Source organism: Brassica napus, chromosome C2 (genome assembly GCF_020379485.1).
Source record: "Brassica napus cultivar Da-Ae chromosome C2, Da-Ae, whole genome shotgun sequence".
Classification (NCBI taxonomy): Eukaryota; Viridiplantae; Streptophyta; class Magnoliopsida; order Brassicales; family Brassicaceae; genus Brassica; species Brassica napus.
Window position 1 is genome coordinate 30,595,875 of NC_063445.1, and position 10,281 is coordinate 30,606,155.

At 36.9% G+C, this 10,281-nt stretch overlaps 1 pseudogene; it reads left to right on the forward strand.

Moving 5' to 3' along the window:
- The first annotated feature begins 8,182 nt into the window (after window positions 1-8,182).
- LOC106350155 lies at window positions 8,183-10,281 on the forward strand (annotated as a pseudogene).

Here is a 10,281-nt window from a genome sequence, read left to right on the forward strand (position 1 = left end):
TCTTCTTCTTCGAAATCCATTATCCTTCTCTTCTCCTTCTCAGATCTCTTTTTCTTATGCGAAATCTCTTCTCTTTCTATATATTCTCCTTCTCAGATCTCTTTTTCTTTTTCGAAATCTGTCTTATTCTCTCTGTTTTTTTCATTTTTCTTCAGTTTCTTCTTCTTTTGATTACCTGTCAGTTTCTTTTTCATTCTTATTTGATTTTCTTTCTCTTGCGCTTCAGATCTGTCCTGTTAGACGAATATAATAAAAATGGCAAAGTACAACTACAACCGAGAAACAAAGTTTTACCAAGTTGTACAATCGTTCAAGTACAACTTTTTTTTGATCAATCGTTCAAGTATAACTTTGTACATAGTTTTACCAAGTTGTACAATCGTTTAAGTACAACTTGGTAAATTGTAGAACTTGTAAACCATAAAACTTTGTAAAAATGGACAATTTTGTAAAACTATAAACTTGGAATTTAGTAAAACTATAAAACTTGGTAAAACTTTACATCGATTATTGAAATCTAAAAAATTGAAATTTGATTTTGAGGGAAAAAAACAAAAGGGTAAAACTAGAATTCTGTTATTTCATTAAAAGTACGAAAGTACGTAGATTTATTAAGAGTACGAGAGACTAATTTTTCCACTAAGAGTATATGAAACTTTTCTCCTTTCTGATTTGCCGCAAGGATCTAATGGGTGATTTAAGTTTGTAAAAGGAAAAATAGATATCCTTTCGGACTAAGGCTGTAGAAAAAATATATAATTTTTGAATCAATTTAACATTAATTCAAAAAAAAAAGATTTAGCTTTCTGATAATAATATAAATTAAATCAAAATATGGCGGGACGTGTAACATTGTTATGACCAAAATACTCACAGGAGTGAATTTGTTGAAAAGCGGTGCAATCAAAACAGGGTATATAGTCATCATCACTAGAGATAGGATAAACATGAACGCCCACAGATAGATGGCAAGGTAAGGACCCCCTTTCTATTAAAAAGAAGAAGATTAAGAACCTTGAGCTTATGATAGTCACAAACTCATGAAAAAAAATAAGTGAAAATGGTTGTAAAAAAGAAACAACCTCAGTTTTAATAGCCTTGACAATAATGAGAAACTAACAACATGTACGAATAAGAGGAAGCTAGTGAAGACAGAAACATTTTGTCAAGACTGTATGCTCGAGATTTCTCACACTTTTCTTGGCTGATGACTCCAACGAAGGTTTTAGGGAGAGTTGGAAGCTTGAGAGCAGTGAGTTGCCTCAGATCCAAATATGTCTCAAAAATGTACATAACTATCATAAAACCTAAAAGAAAATAACAAAAGATGAAACTAAATCTGACAGAAAATGCTACAACAACACATAACTTTCAAGAATGTCTCTTCTTATCTACTATCGGATCAAACTAGATGACAAAAAGATCGAATGCTATTCATATGTCTGAACTCTGAAGCAATATATGTCTGTGTGTAATTTGGATCGACAAAGTTGAATATTTTGTGACAAGCAATTGCGTAAAGTAAACAATATTACCATGTGAGAAAGAAAGAGATTTGATTCATCTATCCATGTTCACAAGCAGATCCACAACACAAAAACTATAAAAACCCATTTGAAAAAATCCTCTTTTTAAACCCCAGTTGGTTAGGAACATCAGGAAAAGGAGCCGATTTTTCTATATAAACCCTAAAGTTTGTAGAACAAGAAAAGAAAATAATCTTCCGTGTACGATGAGAAACAGTTCGATTAATAAAACCTAAGATCAAAGTCACACAATTATACAGAGAAATATGTATTGAAGAAGAAGATGAATCAACTCTGTAGCAGCCTTGAACTCAGCTTCACACGAATATAGAACAACGGCCATGAACTCAGCTTCTTGTCTTCTTTATTCATGATCTCCACCATTAACTCCTTTAACCATATTGCTTGTTTTGCAACCTCTGTAGCAGCCATGAACTCAGCTTCACACGAAGATAAGAACAACGGTGGGTTGCTTTTGTGATGTCCACGTTATCAGAGAGGATCCAAGATAAAAGATGTGACCTGATGTGCTTCTTCCATCATCAACGTCAATGTTATGACTGTTGTCACTATATCCTGTATGTTCCATCAATCCGTTTCTCGTAAAGAAGATACCATATTCGGTGGTGCATTTTATATACATTAACACATATTTTACAGCTTTTCTGTGACTCTCTCTTGAACTATGCACTCCAACAGAAAAGTATAAGTCAGATCGTGTATGGAGAAGGTATCTTAAGAAACCAATGGTTCATCTATACGTTGTAGCATAGATCTCGGGTTCATCTACGGCCTTTGATATCTTTAGGCTGGAGTCCATTAGGAAGTGAGTCAAGTCGCATATCCATCTTGGTTTTGATGAGTATTCCTTGAGCATATTCACCTTGATTTATTCGTATCCCATCAGCTCCTTGTACTACTTCTATACTGAAGTAGTATGTTAGTTTTCCAAGGTTCGACATCTCAAATCTTCTGGACATATCATCTTTGAATTGTTTTATAACAATTAGTGAAGTCCCTGTTACAAACAAATCATCGAAATATTTGACCATGATTACAAGCTCCTCCTTCTCTTTCTTTTGACATGTTTCCGATTCTTTCGTGCACTTCATGAACTCCATCTCCTTGAGAACATAATCGAGTTTTACATTCCAAGCTCCAGGAGCCTGTCATAAACCGGACAGTGCTTTGCTGAGTTACAAAACCTTCAGGTTGAGTTACATAAACATCTTCATTTAAGTCACAGTTCAAGAACACTGTTTTGACATCTAGGTGATGTATTTTCCATATAGGCATGGGATTTTGGGTATTCGGTTTGGTTTCGGATAGGTTCCATTCGGTTCCTAGTAGTTCGGTTATTTGAAAGATGTATCCAAATAGTACTTGGTGGACTTATGGTTCGGTTTTGGATCGGTTCCGACCAGTTGTGGGTCGGTTCGATTTTTTGATGAAAGTAACCATATATAACTCAAAAAAAATTGGTAATATTTGGTTTGGTTAAATTTTACCCAAAACCATACTCGATAACCGAATTGTAACATTCAGTTCAGTTAAATATTACCCACAATCATACTCGTAACCCGAATTATAACAGATTAACTGAAATCAAAACAAATTATAGAAAATGAAATATCAAATGAAACCAAACTCATTAATGGAAATGTCAAAACAAAACAAACCAGAAAATAATTCATTGTTTTACACAAGAGAAAATGAAGCAAATCAAACCAGAAATAAAACATAGTCTTAAACAAACACAAACTGAAATCTTGTCTTCTTAACACCAAATGAGACAGCCACTCTCACTTGTCCACACTCCACAGTCCACTCCTTATCCTATGTTGCATTCAGTTTTAAAATCTGGGGAAAAAAACAGAATGCCATAAATGTTCAAAACTTCAAGAATCAAGATCATATTTTAAAATTTTAAGAGTCCTTTTAATGAATTAACTTGCTCTCCAATTTTTTTGGATTTATCCAACAAATGAAACTAGGCAGTCGACTATTTTTTTAAAAAGAAAGAATGAAAATCCGTGAGTGAAAGTGGAGAAGAGACTGCGAGAAGGATACGAAGCTTACACACAACTAGCTCTGAGCATTTCGTTCTTGGTTCGGTTCCGGTTTGGTTCTTTCGGATTTTTTGTTCTTTGGTTCTAGAGGCTTAGGATCCCGTTCAGGTATTTAGAAAGTTCGGTTCGGTTATTTCGGTTCACAGTTAGGTTTGGGTAACAATGTTCGGAACCGACTTATATCCGAGGTAAATTCGGATCTCAATCGGTTCCGGTTTTTCGGATAATTCAGGTTAAAAATTAAAAAGTCGGGTTTTTGGATTAAATATCAGATTTTTTTGTTTCTCCAGCGGATAATTCTGATAATTTTAAATATTTTGGATAAAAGTATTCTAGTAATTCAATTCTTTTTTGGGTATTTCAAAATATAAATAATTTTTTTTAAATTATTTAATTAATTTAAAACTAAATATAGTTAATATTTAAAATATAAACTATATTACAGAAATCAGGGTATCCATTCAGTCCTTGGTTCGGTTCCGGTTTTTTGGTTCTAGAGATATATGATCCACTAGTATAATTAACATAATCCAAACCTGAACCGAACTTAATTTTTCGGTTCGGTTTGATTTGGTTCTTCGGTTTCGGATAAATGTATCGATGCCTACACACAACGGTCTCCATGTAAGAAATCACCATGGCTGCCCAAAACGGAGGAAAATCGAAAAGCAAATTCGGAAAGGTCTTTAGACAAGGCCCATATAGAGTAGCCACTCTATTTTATTTAAAATCCTTTTGTGACCCCATGAAATACTTTAGGTTAATTTCGACTTTCAGTTTTAGTTTTGGGGTTAAACAAGAAATTCTTATACCCATTACATCAATAATTCGGTTGAACTTACAGAGGTGCCATTGATTTTCCCACAAGAGCTCTCTTCTCTTCGGCAACTTTATCCATTTTGAGCCTCGACCATGGCGTCTCCTTCGCTTCTGCAGTCTTCTGCTTCTTCATTTCACGGCTGTTTTCCATCATTAGCGGTTCCATCTTCCGCACCTCAGCTGCTGAGAAGCGTGGTGAAAGTCTATGCATCGGGAACAGTGCGGGTGGAGAAATCTGAGGCGGAGAAAGTCCAGCGCCTCAAAACCGTTTACCTCGAGAGAATCATCCCCACGCTCAAAGATGAGTTCAAGTACATCAATATTCACCAGGTAACCATGTTGGAATTCATAGCGGTTATAACGATTTATAAAACTACTTATAAATTTATATGCATAGAATCTCATGCAAATACTGAAACAAATCTAGATATTAGAATTTCAAACATACCTGATTATTTTGCAACAGAACAATGAATTAGACAAACCAAGGTTTCTAGCACTCTAAATTTCTTGCCGCTATCGGTATCCACACGCACACAAACTGGATCGAAATGGGATGCTAGTGCCGTCAAGATCTAATCTCAAACCCTTGACAAACTCTTTTGTCTCTTTTAGGGTTTAGCCATCACGTTCTTTTGTTTTGTGTGTCAAACAAAACATAAATAACACAACCTTATATATTAACGTGCATCAACCCTTATTCTAATCACATTAGAATCCATGTTCGAAACTACGCTAGGCGTTAGTTGGGCGCTCGGACTGGACCTAGCGCCAAATGAAAAAAATGGAGAGTATACAGAGATTAATCGCTGACTTGTTTTTAGTTTATATCTATGTTATGTATGTAAAACATTAAAAATTTTGCATGGTTATAATATTGTCTGCCTTCCTTCCATCTCCCGGCTCGACTCTCTTGGGAAACAATACAATTTATGAAACAAATTTTGCGGCCGCCATAGATTTTTTTTGCATAATCTTTAAATCCTTTGGGTTTTAACTGCAGTTTGCACTTTAAGCTTGTAGATCTACCACATATAAACCGATTTTTCGGCTTCAGATTAACAAAAAAACTAAACTTTTTGTACCACACCGCCTAATTTCTGATTTCTTGAGCAACTACGAGTTTTCTCATCCATAAGCTCTAAAATGATCCATAATCTCTACATTGCTCTAAAATATGTTTGGACCTGAAAAGATTCTAAATATACTCCAAACATAATATAATGACACTGAAAAAGACTTTACTAGTTAATTCCATAGTATATCAAGATGTCAGTTCTTTACCTTCATGAAACTTGACTAATCAAGGTTTCCTCCATTGAGAGTTCGTATGTAATATGACTCATGTTGTGACAGGTGATGTACTCGTTCCTGGATCGTCTGATCAGTTTAGCACTTCCAAGAACAAGATATTTTCAAAGTGTGAGTCCCAGTAGCTTTGATGGCAACGGTAACTGCAACATTGGTGTCAAAGACCAAAGTGTCTTTCCTGAAATCAGGTTACTTCTTTCCCTCAAAAGGAGAATTGAAATTTTTGTTGATCGGTCATTTTACATTATAGATTTGATGCGATTGGAAAGGCAAGAGCAATGAATGTATGCGCCAGCACAACGGCTAAGACAGACCAAGAAAGAGGCGGTGGCGCAAGCACAGGGGCAGAGGGGAAGAAGAAACTGAAGTCTCATCATTTTGATGCTAAAAGCAAAGGAAAAAGAAAGAGATGAACATACACTAGCTGACTACTCAAAAAAAAAGCTGACTACTCAACAAGAAGAGACTTATGCTCCGAATGGTAACCAACCGTCTGCACCGCACCGCCGTCAATACTAACAAAAATCTCTACATATACCTATATATCTATACATTTTTGTTATTATTTGAATCGCACCGCAACGCACCTATCCCGTAGTTGTCCCGCACCTATCCCGTAGTTGTGTTGCACGTTACCATTCGGAGCCTTAGCTGAGTACTCAACAAGAAGAGACTTTTGCATTGCATGTATTATTGTCTTCATGGATTATTGCGCGTTGTAATAAATTTGTTTTAAAAAAGAACTGAGTTAATACGAGGAATGCATCTTACTACTATCTTGTATGATTGGTGGAAAATTGAATCAGTCGTCATGGGTAGAAATAGCAAAGTAAAAAAACATAAAAAGGTTTTTCTGTAATTCTTGAAAGTTTTGAGGGAACGGTCCGAATAATAATAGAAATATTTAGTGGGAAACAGGCACATGAATGTTAATCTTAACCTCCTTGATCCTCTCTAGACATGGTTTTCTCCCTTGGAGTTGGATCTTCCTTGAACCGATCAAATTGTGGGAAGAGCGAAATATATATTCTGCAGATCGAAACCCTAATTTTGTTTTCTCAGTTCCTCCTTCCGCGCGTTTGTTCTTTGCTATATATAATTTCCGATGGATTGTGGAGTCCTTGTAATAAATAAATTAAAAAAAAAAAAGAGAAAAAGACAAAAATAGCACTAAATCAAGTTTTTGTTCCCAAACTAGCACTCAAGGTCAAAAGTCACAAAAATAGCACTTAATGTTTTATCAAAAGTCACAAACTTAGGGTTTAGAGTTAAAGGGTGGGGTTTAGGATTTAGGGTTTAGAGTTTAGGGTTTAGAGTTTAGGGTTTAGAGTTTAGGGTTTCGGGTTTAGAGTTTAGGGTTTAGAGTTTAGGGTTTAGGGTTTAGAGTTGAGAAATGAGGTTTTGGGGATAAGATTTCAAATTTTGGAAAATAAAAAAATTAAAATTTTCAAAAGATAAAATGCTATTTTGGTCATTTTAGTTTTTGAATGCTATTTTTGTGATATAAACTTAGAAAGGAGTTATTTTGGAGATTTGCCCAAAAAAAAACCTTAGAGATTAATTAGCCTTCAGACTTTAGGATGAGCTATAATAGCTTCTCTGGAGATTTCGCTATTTCTGTTGGAAAACTTTAGAAATACAAGTCCGTCTTTACTGTACATATAGCTGATGAAGTTGCTGCCGCTGAATCGAATCGAATCGAATCGTGGGTGAGGTTCTTGCCGTGTTGGGAATATTGTATTTGAATACTTTAAGGCTCTGTAATATCCAAATTATACGAGAGCAACTTTATTCGGCGTTGAGACACATATACTTCTTTTTCTTGTGGCTGATGAACAACAGTTTCCCATGGATCAACATGTCGGAACCAATGATGAATCCAACAAGTAGAGTGATTCTGTCTTCACAAATTTCAGCCGCAGATTGCTAATTTTTTTTATTTTCTTTGTGTTGAATCAGGAAACCAAGAGTTTCTTATATACACGTGGAAGTTTCTTTTATCCTTGAGCGATATTATGGGTCCGATTGGTAATGGCTGTAGTTTTAAAAATTTTGCTGTAGAAAAAAATCTGTAGACTTTTTGCTGTGGCTTTAGATTTTATTGCTGTAAAATTTTATGGAAAGCACTAAAAAATTGCTTTGGATATTTGGCTCTGCAGAGCACTTGTACAGCTGTAGGTTATTTTAAGAGCGGTGGTTTCAAAAAAAAAATAGGGCACCTACCGCAACTACCAATCACATAGATTTTTTTAAGAAGCTTCCAAATCTTCCAAGTGAATTTAATGATTTACTCTTGCGGTGAGACTATATTTTATCTGAAATGTATTTTTTATGTATGGTTTGGAGAGATATGTCTTGATCTGTACACTACTCTTTATATGTGCAGTGACTCCCAAGATCCTTCACCCGAGCTACACAGAATTAATGGCGATTTTGTTTCTCACGGCCTGAGGCGGAATGACTATAGTTCATCGCCTCCCACAAGGGGTGAATTTGGTAGATTGTATAATTTGGCACTCATGGAAGATGGGAAGGGCGCGCAACTAGTCACAAGATAAACTTGTAATCGCATGTTCATGTACTTGCATTACGTATGGAATTTGACCTGACAAAAGTCTATATCCTTGTAGAAAATTGTTGATAGAGTAGAAGAGACACAGAGCCCTCAGACTGTTAAATCGTCAAAGTTGGCACATCTATATCTTGAAGAAGGTAATCATCATCCACTGAACAATAATAATGCAGATAACAAGCCAGACGTAGATCTCCCATCCAGTAGGCCACCAGGAGGGTTACTGTCACTACTTCAAGGTGCAGATAAATTGCAAACCTTTGACACAAAAGCAAAGGGTGAGCTTTCGATGGATTTTCCTTATGAAGGCCATCCCACTACAAACGTTGATAAGTTAAGCGCAAGTAAATCAGTAACAGCTGCTCCACCAGTTATCATCCTCCAGTTGACCAAGACTTGAGTGTTTCGTCAGTGAAGAAAACCAATCAAAGGGAAACATCTGTTGACAACCAAAGCTTCCCAGCACCTTCTTTCTTTATTACAGAGAAGTGCAGACCCAAAGAGTCAAGACACGCTGCTACTTTCAGTTACAGATAGTAGACCACCACCTACAGCTGGAGAAGCAAATCCGGGGAAGTCTTTGACTCTTGAGAATCTGTTTGGGAGTGCCTTCATGAACGAACTGCAGTCAATTGGAGGACCTGTCTCTGTGGTTTCTGATGCTCCTGGGGTCCCGCTTCGATTAGAGAGGTCTATCGGTGAACTGAGCCAAAGAAATCAAACGAGACCTGACTGTTTCCCCGGAGGTAATTTAATCGCAGCTGGCACAAAAATACATGTCTTCTCCATGACCGCGTAATCAGGAGCCTGAAGTAACTTTCAACATCTCTGACAAGCTAGCTGCTTTAAACTCTGGTCCAAGGAGTGAAAGACCAATAATGGGAGGTCAAGATGGTCCCTTTCTTCACCATCATCCTCGACAGTACGCAACCAACCCCTCTTCTCACTTGAAAGGTTCAGGCCTAGTCTTCCATCCTTTGGATACTCAACATGCTCCTCATCATGGGCCAAGGAAGCGTCATAGCTCAACATCAGGATCCTCCACCAAGCATGATTCATCGCCCACCTTCAGCAACTAGTGGGCTTCCCGAGTTTGATCGTCTTCCTCCACATATGCAAGATAACCTGCAACGCCATCATCTAATGCAAGGATTCCCCAGTGGTGGTCCACCACACCATCACTCTCCTAATGTGAACAACCAAATTCCGGGTCTCATCCCCGAGTTAAATCCATCACAAGGCTTTCCCTTCGCCCATCACCAACCCAGCTACGGTATGCCACCACAAGGTATAACAAATGATAACCCAAATCCATTTGCTACTTTGCCCTTTAAAGATTCAACTTCCGCTCATTTATTCCTGGATTCAAAATCTTGTGTATTTGGTCTCGAGTCAGTCTTAATGTCCAACTATGAAGGGACTAGTTGATTTTGTATTTGGTCTCTTAAAACACTTTTTTTTTTCATTTTGTGGCTTTGCAAGTTCTCAAGGCAACAGAGTTGATCATCCAGCTTCACCGGCAATGGGTCAAGCTGGTGGTCCTAATCGTCAAGGCTCAATGGGTCAGGAACTTAACCTTGGTTTTGGATACAGGTAACTCTGCTCTGCCCACAATCCTCTTGACAACCCTAAGAGGTGTGTCTGCCTAACACTAAGTTGCTTTGTGATGTGCAAGTAGTCAAATTATCATTTGAAAAAGATGAAAAGAAGAAAAAGTATCTCTTGCTTGCTGCTAGTGATGTGGATGCTTTTAGTGTACAGTGTGGTTTCGAGTCCGTGTGGTTGGCATTGTCTATTTTAGGTTTCTGTTCTTTTTTTATAACCCGTTGATCAGATCTCAATGGCTCCATGTGTGTCAAATATAAGTGTGACTTAGGTTTTTCTTGATGATGATGTACAACAAAATACCATTGCTGCGAGGTCATCTCTCATGTTAAACCTTCTATCCTTGATCATGGGATTATCACATTTCTTCTGAGCATTA